The sequence below is a fragment of the Lissotriton vulgaris genome, chromosome 11 (genome assembly GCF_964263255.1).
Source record: "Lissotriton vulgaris chromosome 11, aLisVul1.2, whole genome shotgun sequence".
Taxonomy (NCBI): domain Eukaryota; kingdom Metazoa; phylum Chordata; class Amphibia; order Caudata; family Salamandridae; genus Lissotriton; species Lissotriton vulgaris.
In genome coordinates, this window is record NC_141699.1 from 919438372 (window position 1) to 919451663 (window position 13292).

The following is a 13292-nucleotide window of genomic DNA, read 5'->3' on the forward strand; positions in this document are numbered from 1 at the left end:
CTGCTTCGGTAGTTGCAGGGAGTATGGGCAAGTGAGAGGGAGGCGGAGCTCAGTCTTCTTGATGGTAGGTGGAAGTTCAGGCGGTGGTTAATGTAGGTCAGTAGCTTGAATTTTCATAACTTCTCTATTGGGAGCCAGTAGAGTTTCTAGAAGTGGGGTGTGATGTGGGTTTATCAGGGAAGGCTGAGTAAGAGTCTGGCTGCAGCAATCTGAATGGTTGAAGTCCCTGTAGAAGGTGTGCGGCCATTCCTATGTAAAGAGCATTGCCACAGTCCAGTCGGTTGGTGATGACAGTTTGTGTCACTGTGTGTCTCCAGTGTAGGACTAGCCACTTTAAGATCTTACATAGCATCGCAGAGTGAGGAAGCAGGCAGAGGAGACTAATTGATCTGCAATTTCATGGTAAGCTTGTTGTCCATGATAACGGAGGTGTCTGGCACAATTGGAGGGAGTGGGTGCCGCTCCTAGGTCTGATGGCCACTAGGAGTTGTTCCATGTGTTGCTGCTGTTGCCAAAGATCAGTACTTCCATCGTGTCTGTTCAGCTGCAGGCAGTGGTTCTTCATCCAGTCGGCAAAGTTTACCATGCATTTGTAGAAGTTGGTTCTATTGGTGGTGGGGTGGTTGGTCATTGAGAGGATGAGTTGGGTGTCATCTGCGTAGGAAAATATGTTGAGACCTGGGATCTAACAATGTTGGCCAGTGGTGTCCGTAAGGAGTACAGTAACTACTGTGTAAGTAATCATTGTTGCGAAAAGAGTATAGTTGGAAAACTGTCAAATAGTTTGATAGGAAGAAGACATGAGGACTTGAAGAAAAGTCCTTGTATTGTCTGAGGTGCATTTCAGAGATTCTGCTTAAGAAAATCTGGTGTGTGTGACTGACACTGTTCTAAATCTTCAAAAGCATTTTTAAAGGAGAGTAATAATTCATTTAATATAGATAGAGTGCTGAATGCACTATGGGGAAGATTAAGAAGCATATTGGGCTTCTTTATTCTTGCATTGTGCGTCATTTGTTTTGTAATGCTGGTAAAAAATCTAATGGTGCATATTGGAAATGTATTTTGGAAATGAGTCAGGCTTCTGCCTTGTAAAGTAGTGGTCATTTAAATGGGCTGTGCTCTGTGTCTAAAACGATTTAGTATGCTAAATGTTTTTGGGCAAAATGTATGGCTTTAACTTTTTTGACAAGAATTACACTGAGTGTCTGTCAATTAAGGAATTATATGGACACCTTTTTCAATAATGTCACCTGTGTCTCCTCACAGTTTGCATCTCTTAGCTTATAGGGTACTGTTTCTTTTTGCATTGCGTCTCGTGTTTCTATGTAACGCTGGTAAAAATGTAATGGTGCATATTGGAAAAGTATTTTGGAAAGGAGTCAGGTTTCTGCCTTGTAATGTAGTGGTCATTTAAATGGGCTGTGCTCTGGGTCTAAAACGATTTACTATGCTAAATGTTTTAAGGGCAAAACATATGGCTAACTTTTTTGTCAAGGATCACACTGAGTGTCTGCCAATTAAGGAATTATATTTTCACCTTTTTCGAAAATGTCACCTGTGTCTCCTCACAGTTTGCATCTCTTAGCTTATAGGGTACGGTTTCTTTTTGCACACACACAAAGAGTGAGATGAGACACAGGCACAGAGTGAGATGAGAGGCGCAAAGAGAAATGGGGCAGGCACAGAGTGAGATGAGACATAGGCACAGTGAGAGATGAGACACAGGCACAGAGTGAGATGAGACACAGGCACAGAGTGAGATGAGACACAGGCACAGAGTGAGATGAGACACAGGCACAGAGTGAGATGAGACACAGGCACAGAGTGAGATGAGACACAGGCACAGAGTGAGATGAGACTCGCAAAGAGAGAAATGACACAAAGAGGTGAGACACAGGCACGGAGTGAGATGAGACACAGAGAAATGACACACAAAGAGAGAGATGGGGCAGGCACAGTGAGATGAGACACAGGCACAGAGTGAGATGAGAAACAGGCACAGAGTGAGATGAGACACAGGCACAGAGTGAGATGAGACACAGGCACAGAGTGAGATGAGACACAGGCACAGAGTGAGATGAGACACAGGCACAGAGTGAGAGGAGACACAGGCACAGAGTGAGAGGAGACACAGGCACAGAGTGAGATGGGGCAGGCACAGAGTGAGATGAGGCACAGAGTGAGATGAGACACAGGCACAGACTGAGATGAGACACAGGCACAGAGTGAGAGGAGACACAGGCACAGAGTGAGAGGAGACACAGGCACAGAGTGAGAGGAGACACAGGCACAGAGTGAGAGGAGACACAGGCACAGAGAGAGGAGACACAGGAACAGAGAGAGGAGACACAGGAACAGAGAGAGGAGACACAGGCACAGAGTGAGATGAGACACGCAAAGAGAGAAATGACACAAAAAGAGAGATGGGGCAGGCACAGAGTGAGATGAGACATGCACAGAGTGAGATGAGACACAGGCACAGACTGAGATGAGACACAGGCACAGACTGAGATGAGACACAGGCACAGACTGAGATGAGACACAGAGTGAGAGGAGACATAGGCACATAGTGAGAGGAGACACAGGCACAGAGTGAGAGGAGACACAGGCACAGAGTGAGATGAGACACAGGCACAGAGTGAGATGAGACAAAGAGAGATGGGGCAGGCACAGAGTGAGAGGAGACACAGGCACAGAGTGAGATGAGACACAGGCACAGAGTGAGATGACACAAAGAGAGATGGGGCAGGCACAGAGTGAGATGAGGCACAGAGTGAGATGAGACACAGGCACAGAGTGAGAGGAGACATAGCCACAGAGTGAGAGGAGACATAGCCACAGAGTGAGATGAGACACAGGTACAGAGTGAGATGGTGCAGGCAGAGAGTGAGATTAATAATGAAACTGTACTGCACTGTTGCTGTGACAGTTGATGTGCTATAAACTTACTTATCGTGTAAACTAGTGTTTATATGATTCACTTATTGTAATTGCTATGTAGTATGTTAGTAGTGGTCTATAATATGCTATTTTTTCTTTACCACAGATTGTAATCATCTATAGAAAGATAAAAGAATATGCCGAAGAAGGAAAGAAGAAAGTTACAAACATGCTTTATTGGCCACGAAAACACAATTAGAAGACTCATCCAAAACACAATCTTCAGTGAAAAAAAAAATGCTCCTGGTAAGCAAACAAAGGAGTTTTTTAGGAAATTAACACAATGTAAAAAACATCTGGATATTATTTCAAAGAAAAAAATATCCTCTGTAAATACAATGAAAAAGCAGAGCGCCCAAAAAATGTTAGACCTGTAGAAGTAGATGATATGGTCTATAATAATAGAAGGAGTAATCAATTTATTGACATTCGTAGACGAATGTTTTGTAACAGAATAGTTTTAAATTTATTAAAAAATGTTAAGATTTATAAAACGAAGACTGCTTTTTACAAGAAAAAGAAAAGTATAGTGAAGATTGTGGATCAGGCTTTTTATGTTAACAAAAATTATTCCGTTTAGTAATCAATAGAATTTGTACACTAGATAAGGTAATCAAGGTTTTGAAATCAAAATGTAAGTGGAAAAGAGTAATTAATCGGACTAATTTATGTGATGTTTTTTCTGGAGAATGGAAGCATAGTTCAAGTTGTGAGCCATTTTTTAATGAGGAGAGTTATTCAGGATAATGATTTGGTGCATGCAGTTGACACCAGTGGTCGAGCATATGAGGTGAAGGACGGTTGTAAGGTTGAAAAAGAAAAAAATTGTGCCTAGAAATGCAGAAGAGGTGTTAGCTGGTGAAGTTTTATGGAGATGTCCTAAGGCTCCAGTGTATATTTGGAATTGTAATAGTATTTGTAGTGTGCGACAGGATTCAATTGATTTTTTTCGCAATTTCTTACGGATATATACTAAGAAAAGTCTAAAACAAAAGATGAAAATGTTGCAAGAGTTAGATCCTTGCAGAATGAGAGAAAAAACAGGTTTGCATGGGCATTTACTAGCTTGTCTTTCAAGAAAAGTATGTCCGTGTTTTTCACCATTTTAGGATGTTAGCAGTGCATCATAATAAAGTGAGGAAATTAGTGAGAAGGTTGTATTATGCAAAAAGTCTAGCACTTAAGATAAAACAGTTAAACAGGGTACTTTGGATCTGAATTAGATGTGAAGAACATTTGTGAAAAAATTGAGTTTTGTAATTTTGGTGAAAAAGAGGACAGTGCAGAAACTGATACAGTAATAGAAGGTAATGGGAAGAGAATGTACAGATTTCAAGTACAGAAAAATTTGACCATGAAATTACAAAGTTTAAGGTCAATACAAGTGAAAGGCCTAATTTTTCTTGTGTGTGTTGTCGACGAACTCATAAGAATCAGACTAGGTTAGTTGATTTATATGTAAATAGTGAAATGGAAAATAATAATGAGTGGAAGGATTTTGCAACTTATTTGTTGGTAGAAAATGGTTTTGATTCTGAACGTATTTGTAAATATTGTTATAATAAATGAAAGGAAAACTGAATGCCTGCTAGAGCTGTTAATAAGAATCTGGAGTTGGTAGACATTACTTCTGATTTGATGGATTTAAATACCTACGAGTCTATTCTGACTCAATGCGTGCATCCTTTTCAGGCTATTGTTCACATGGAGCCTAAGACATGGAAATTACCTCGTTCAGATTTACAGAGAGGATTAAAGGGAAGAGTTGTTTATTTGCCTCTAGATTTTAAGATAAATATTAATACAATTGGTGTAGAAAAAGTAGAAGAGGAACCTCTGGTTATTCTAGTTAATCATGTTCCGAGAAAGAGTAAAAAAAATCTGGCAAGAATTAGTGGATGTTAGGAAAGTCAAAAAGGCAACGTTGTATTTGGTAAAAAACAATCACTACTACAAACATGTATATATTGAAGAAGAGGAAACAACTGTAGAAGAGGACAGTGATTTCTCAGCTGGGCAAATTTAAAAAATTGATGTCTCTAGAAGTGAAAAAATGTATGAACATTATAGAGTTCATCCTTTGCATTCCAAAGTAATGGGGAATGCTATGACTTGTTTCAAATTAAAAAAGCAAAAGGAAGTCAGATTAGTGTATGGGAAGAAAGTTTAGAAGCTCGTTTTCCTCAGTTATTTCCAACAGGTCTAGGTGGGCGATATGACGACCGACCTGTTCAAATTCCTGCATCTGAATACCAGACTAAGATTATATGCAGAAGATCAAAGGTTTCATCAATGCATTCCATATTTGTTTCATCTACTGTTTGAGAGGGACTTATCTGGACTTTCTTATGCAGTGAACCATATACTGAAAAGTGGAGTACATCTGCAAAATGTTTCCGCAAGGGACTTTATGGATAAAGTCAAACTGCAAGACAGTATTTTGGAATCTCACCTAATTACTATCATGGCATGTCAGCGTGGTACTAACGAGTATTGGTACCGTCGTCATGGGGAATTAAAATGTATGCTAAGAAACTTAGGAACTCCTACATGATTCCTCACTCTTAGCTGTGCCGAGTATGCTTGGGAAGACTTACTTCAATTTCTACGAGAGGCAAATGCAAACATTGAAAATATAGAATACAAGACACCTGGAGTACTGTGCTCTTTGGATCCAGTTAATGTAAGCAGGTATTTCAATCATAGGTTTGAAGCTATGATGGCTTTTATCACAAACAAAAAAAATCCTCCACTTGGAGAGGTTTTGGATTTCTTTTGGAGAAAGGAGTATCAAGCCAGAGGTGCTCCTCACATACATATGCTGCTATGGATCAAGGATGCACCCAAATTTGGAACAGATTCGGATGACCGTGATGAGTTTCATTGAACAGTATTCTACATGTGCCGTCCTGAAAAGCACAGAAGGAAACAATTTAAGACATCAAGTTTTACGCTTTCAAACCCATCGTTTTGGAAAATACTGTCGTCGAAAGTTCAAATCCAAGGACAAGTTCTACACAAAATGTAGTTTTGGATTTCCATGACCAGTAATATCTAAAGGAAGAGTGAACAATTTTATGTCTTCACCGAGACATACTGCGACAAGAAAATCATTGAAAAATACATACAACTTAAGAAGAAATGAAGAGACCAAATACATAAATTACTACAACCCAGTCATTTTGTCCATGTGGAATGCTAACATGGATATTCAATATGCTGCTGACAACTCTATTGCTGTGGCTCGATATGTGACATCTTACATCACAAAATCAGAAAAGACGGAACTGAAGGAAATGTGTGAGGAAATTTCACATGAAAAGAGTCTAAGTAAGAAATTGTACAGTTACGGTCTGAAGATGTTATCACATCGAGAAATTTGAGCATATGAATGTTCTGATCGGTTATCATCAGCAAGTCTATATGCCAAATCTAGAACAATCATTTGGATGAGTCTAGGTCTTGCTGCAACACAAAACCAAGTTTTGAAATCTGTACAAGAAATGGAGTATTTGGTGGAGAAAGAAAACCAAACAGTACAGACATTTTGAAGACAAACATGTTGGATACATACTATCCAAATAGAAGTAGTCATCTTGAGAACGTTTGTCTCTATGAAGTACTGCAAAGCTATACTTTTAAGAGGAACATCACCGAAGATATCAATAAATGAGTATATGCTGTAATTGGATATGAAGGTTGTCTGGTGGAACAAAGAAAAGGTCCTTTGATTACTCATCAAAAATTGAGTTGCGAATCTCCTGACAAAAGGGAATTTTACTATTTAGCAACTATTTAAACCATGGCGTACAGAAGAGGAACTACTTGGAGATTCTCAGTTTTTTAGATTCCTTCAATGCAACCAAGGATACCATAGAATGTCCTGTTTTTTCAAATTATCTGCAAATGTTGAACGAGGAAATAGAGCAAGAAGCTACAATTGCAGCAGAGATTGCTAGAGACAGTTCTCAAGACAGTCAGAGTTCTGCTTCATCAAGTCAGGATCCACTAGGAGGACCAATTATTTAAAATGAAGCTGCCACTGCTATGGATGAAGTGGAAAGAGCCATGGAAGAAGCTCAGGAGGATGTAGTTAACTTAGAAGATTTGGAAAAAGAACTAAACATTGAGCAGAAACAAATATATGACGAAGTCACAGAACAGATTGAGCATGGTTTAGGTCATGAGAAACAAAAGAGTGCACATGTATGTCATTTATGCCTGTCCGACTGTACGTAAGTGGAGAAGCAGGAACTGGAAAAAGTTTTCTGATTAAAGCAATTGCAACTTATCTGCAGAAAAGAACGGAGTCATCGCTTAAAGGGATTACTTTACATCGTTGATTGATGCTGCCAGCAGAGCATGATAATAAATTACAATACCACAAGCTATCTTCCTACCTATTTGGCAGCGGACAGCATTAATCACCCGCATTTCTGAGCGAGGAGCTTTCCCATTAGGCCAGCACAGCGCGTGGAATTAGCAGCGCGTTGTTAACCGAGTGCCCGTTTTTCCTTAAAACATATTGATTTATTTAAATAATTGTTGTACCTTTGTTTAGATTATATTTGTGAGAGTAGCACTTACTTGCATTTTGAATTGGGCCCCTCACCGCGCTTTTCGCGGGTCTTTAGTATTGTAATTTGCATCGCCGCCATCTTGGGGGTAGTTTAGGGACTCTGTACAGGCGCCACTTCCGCGAGCGCTCTAGTTGGAGACACAGGAGGCGAGGCCCCTACTTAAAGCTACCATGAAGACGCGCAGCAGTGACGTGCAGCGGAAGCGCCGTCACAGCGCCGGAGTCACGCCAGAGTCCAGCCCGTCTGTGCCCGTCCGGGCCCAGACGGGCTTAGGGCCTGATACTCTGTCGAAACCTATTCCCATGAGGCGCGCTTATGAGCGAGACAAACTCATGGCTCTTCGGCACTCATTGTCGCATAGTGACGATCCCTCTACGCAATGTCCATCTCCCCCTACAGTTGGGGGGGCAGAGAGGAATCACTCCGCTATTAAAGGGAAGAACGACCTGGTTGTAGGGCTACTGAATTGTAGATCCCTCCCACGTCATGCGACAGAAGTCAATCTACTCATCCAGGATTTTGCTCTAGATCTTTTGTTTCTAACGGAAACTTGGCTAACTCCTAGTTCCGATGCGGACATTGTGGAAGCTCTTCCGCCGGGCTACCTTATCTGTCAGGTGGATAGACCAGAGGGGCGAGGGGGCGGCCTTGCTATTGTATACAGGAACCTGTTTGTTTGCAGGACACAGAATGGCCAACTTTCGGACTGTGAGAGCTGTCACTTCACTCTCAGGATATCCCCGACAGTGTCAATATCAGGTCTGTTGATCTATCAGCCTCCGGGCGCACTGGGTAATTTTGTGAGTTCCCTGATAGAATCAGTAACAATCCTGGCCGCAGCTACGGCCAATTTCATGGTGTTGGGTGATCTCAATCTTCACTTCAACGAGCCTACTGATCAAACGGCGCTGGATCTCCAGAGCGACTTAAAAGAGTGTGAGTTGGACCTAATTAATTCCGGGCCCACCCACGAAAAGGGACACCTACTCGACCCGATGTTTTCGAACATGCCCCGCTTTACAGCTAGGCCGGCCCTTCCCCTTCCATGGTCAGATCATTTCCTGGTATCAGCACTTTGGCAAATTGACCTACCACCTACAAGTACCAAACAAGCCTTCCTAGTGGATAGAGCCTGGTCCAGATTATCGGTTGATAACTGGACCTCTAAACTGGAAGACACGCCCCCCTCTTTCTGAGTCGGACCCAGTTAAGGCCGATGCCAATATCAACAACTGGTTATCCGCTTCTTTGGATGCTCTGATCCCTAAAAAGAGAGTTCCAAAGAGGGAGAAACGAGTTGGCTCGGCTCCGTGGTACTCCGTAGAACTTCGCACCCTCAGGAAGGGATGTAAAAGGATGGAGAGGCTATGGAGGAAGAACTGGGGAGTCTCTAGGAGAGAAGAATATCGGGTTGCAATGAGGGGCTATAAGTCCGCCCTGCGACGTGCGAAAGCCCTATTCTTTGAAGACCGAATCAAATCTGCCTCTAGCTCTTCTAGGGAGAGTTTCAAAGTGGTTAAAGAACTGCTTAAAGTTCCGGAGCCGGCTGTTACGCATGATAAACAAAAGAGCACGGAACTAGCTGAGTTCTTCCATACAAAAATTGAGAAGATCCTAAACTCTCTGCCCCAGCCGAGTTTATCTCAGGACAATGGCAAGCAGGTCGTGGGAACTCAGGCCAGAGAGAACGCTTTTGATATCGACACCTTTGGCCCAGTATCAGTGAGCGACATCGCCAAAACTCTATCGTCGATTAAAAGTGGTTCCCCCTTGGACCCTGTTCCCATGAAGTTCCTCAAACAGGTAACAGCGTCCATTGCAGCTCCCGTGACAGACCTAATGAACGCCTCTTTTATCCAGGGTGTGGTACCACCCACTTGGAAAATGGCTGTTAAGGCTCTTTTAAAAAAAAACAACTTGGACCCCACTGACCTGTCGAACTTTAGGCCCATCTCGTTGTTGCCGGGCCTCGGCAAAATTGCTGAACGGTTGGTCAACAAGCAGTTGTCAGCCTTCTTGGAGTCGAATGGACTCCTTCGGCCATCACAAACTGGATTCCGCCCAGGTCAGGGCACAGACACGGCCCTCTTGGCGGTCGTTGATGAAGCGAGACGCATCCTGGACTCAGGAGTGTCAGTGGCAGTGATCCTCCTGGACCTCAGCGCGGCGTTTGACACCGTGAACCATCAGGTGTTGATCCGACGGCTGGCTGAGGTAGGGGTCTCCGGGGTGGCCCTGCAGTGGCGGAGATCTTTTCTCTCGAATCGATCTTACCAGGTTTGGGATGGCTCTGAGAGATCCAAATCTATTCCCCTCCAGTGTGGAGTGCCACAGGGCTCTTCACTGAGCCCTACATTATTCAATGTATATATGGCCCCCCTGGAGGATGTAGTATCCCCATATGACATCAAAATGGTCAGCTACGCTGACGATACGCAGCTAGTGGTTTCCTTATCCCATCTGGCCGACAATCCGGACACCTTGAACTCCTGCTTGGCAGATGTTCACACTTGGATGGGAGAATCCTCCCTCAAGTTAAACGGCTCAAAGACGGAAATACTGCTGCTGGGGAGTAAAGCTACCCTTCTCCCGTCGCTCAGCTGGCCGGGATGCATGGGCGATCCCCCGGCCCCCAAAGAAGCGATTAAGAGCCTTGGAGTCTGGCTAGAACCAGACTTGTCATTTCGCACTCAGGAGAAGAAAACAGCAGGAGTGTGTTATGCCCTGCTTAGGTCGGCACGGAAAATCTTTCCTCTCCTACCACTAACATCAAGGAAGCTGCTGATTCAGGGTCTTATAACATCTAGACTCGATTATAGCAACGCCATTTTTTTGGGCGCCCCTGAATCGACCTTTAAGACCCTCCAACAGGTCCAAAATGCAGCGGCAAGGCTGCTTATGGACATTCCGAGGACGCAATCAGCGAAACCGGCATTGAAGGCATTGCATTGGCTCCCTGTGCGGGAGAGAGTGACCTTTAAGGCACTTTGTACTGCCCATAAAATCCTCGCAGGTAAAGGCCCCCTTATTCTAAAAAACCTAGTTACTCCATATAAAGCAAGCAGAACGCTGCGATCAGACAGGAAACATCTTCTGCTAGTTCCTAGAGTTAAAAAGGCCCGCACGGGCGGGAGAAGATTCTCATTTAATACGGCAAAGCTTTGGAACTCGCTTCCCCTAAAACTACGCGCTGAGCCTTGCACACTGCGTTTCCGCAAAGGTCTTAAAACCTTTTTGTTTCCTGTATAATGCGTCTATTCTGTCCCCATTACCATCGGATGTTTTCTGGAAAGCGCCGGGATGCCCAAGGGTAGCTGCGCGCTATATAAGATTTTAAATAATAATAATAATAATAATAATAATAATAAATAATAATCTGGAGAAGCTTGTTGTGAAGTGTCCAGAGTCCTGAAGAAAATTAAACTTCTCATCATTGATGAGGTAAGCATGGTATCAAATGTAATGCTTGCTTTTGTGCATTTAAGAATGCAAGAAATTCTTAACACAGAGTATGAAGATTTATTTAGAGGCAAACACATCATTGTTTTTGGAGACCTACTGCAGCTAACTCCAGTGAAAGGACAACCAGTGTTTAAAATGCTTACGCATGAAGATACCAGGAAGTGCCTAGGAAGCATTGGAAATGTTGATATATGGTTAAATTTCAAATATGCCAAACTGCTTCAGAATATGCGACAGGCAAAGGATGAAGATTATAAAAATATTCTACAAGATGTAAGAATTGGAAAAGTGAGCATGGCAAAGAAGCTTACATGCATGATTAATTTCAAATTTGTTTCCAAACGAAAATATTCTCCAAGAGAATATTTTTAAGAAAATTGCTGAACACAAATCTGTGATATGCTTGATGCCAACTCTGTAAGAATATTTAATCTTCAACAACAAAATGTTAAAGTTGGAAAAATCAAGAGATTGTGAAACTGGAAGCTATTGATAAATTGAGCATGAAGAAGCAACTATTATTTTGTCAGAAAAGTTGAAATCAAAATTGAATTCTTTACAGAAGACAATATCTAAAACTGCTGGTTTGGAAAAGACTCTGTATGCATGTTTAAATTGTCGTATAATTTTACGACGGAATTCACATGTGGAAAGAGGTTTAGTAAATGGAGCAATGGGTCAGGTTGTTGATTTTGTGAATTACCGAAATAGAGATGGAATTGAATTTTTAAAAATTAAATTTGATGGAATTGAAGTACAACAAATCAGTCATCGTTCTGCCCGATTTTTGCTTGTGAAAGATTTATATGTCCGCCGAAAACAGTTTCCCGTTTCCTTGGCATATGCGTGACTATTCATAAATCTCAAGGTTTAAGTGTAGATAGTGCTTTGGTGAATATTGGAAGTTCTGTGTTCAAGGAGGGTATGGCATATGTTGCTTTATCTAGAGTCCGAACTTTATCTGGATTGTACTTGATTGATTTTGATGAGACAAAGATTAATGCAGATCTAAATTGTGTAAAAGAATATAATAGGTTAAGAAGAGTATGCTCAAAATTTACCTCAATATCCTCTATTTGAGAAGCGTGTGGTAGTCCGAAAAAGAAGAAATGAGAAAAATTGTAGTGAAGTTGTGGCAAAAAGAAAAAAGTAGATGAACCAGTAATTGTAAGCAGAAAGAAAAAGGATTCAGTTAAAGATGTTGTTGGATTTCAGTTTGAAAACAGTTCTGGTGTCAACTGCTATGCTAATGCAGTGGTTAATGTTTTTTTCTCCAAACTTTACAAGAATAGATTGTTGAAAATCGGATAAAAGATTTTGTTGTTTGTTGAATTCTGCGTTTGAGAAATGTAGCAGTGATAGAACAAAGATAGAAAGGGTTTCTGAAATTCGAAATGTTTTAGACATATGTTCTGGTCTAAATAAATTTTCACAGAATATTCAGCAAGATTGTCAGGAATTTCTAATGTATATGCTTGTTGTATTGCAAGATGAAGGTATAGATGTAGAAAATCTTTTTGGCCTTTCTTATAAATGGCAGCATAACTGCGACAATTGTTCCTTTTCAAGTACTACTACAATAGACACTGAAAGATTTATATATTTGACTTTACCAGACTGCAAATCAGTGTCTTTTAATAATCTAGTTAGGGAAGCAAATCAAAACATGGTCTGTACTCAGTGTACATCTGCAATGCTATCAACTTTATTTATAGATAGATATGGACTGTATGTAATATTAATGTTCCAGCGATGTAGACCTGATGGAACTAAATTGACAACTTTAATCAATTATCAATTTCAGGAAGAACCTTTGCAATTGCAGCAATTTACCATGATGGTCCTTTGACAACATCAGGACATTACACAGCTTATTTTAAATGTCAAAAAGGCTGGACTAATTGTAATGATACTCAATTGACTTTCAAACAACGTTTGCCTTTTGACTTACAAAATTCTTACCTATTGTTCTTACAACCAAAATTTTGGGAAAGGTAATTGGCCTATGAAGATTGGAGTAGTTAATAAAACTTAGTCTGCTGTTCAAAATTACTTTGTGAGTGAGAGTGATCAAGATAATTAAAAACTTGTAGTTGTCATAGAGGCAGTGTAAGTGCATCACATAGTGAGTGATCATTATTATAGGAAATGTTGATAATGAGTGAGCCAGAGGTGGAAATATAACTATTGTTACATGATGAAAAAGATGTTGGAGCATTTCTTTCAGAAAGTCGAGGAAATTGAAGTTTAAGAGTACTATTGAGTAATTTCCAAAGAAAAGGACTTTACATATATTATTTGGCCTCG

General features: G+C 41.2%; 1 protein-coding gene across 1 annotated transcript in view; it reads right to left on the minus strand.

The window, feature by feature from the left end:
* The window catches only part of LOC147683689 (phospholipid scramblase 2-like), a 469436-nt gene that overhangs the window by 222593 nt on the left and 233551 nt on the right, over positions 1-13292 (minus strand). The window lies entirely within an intron of this gene.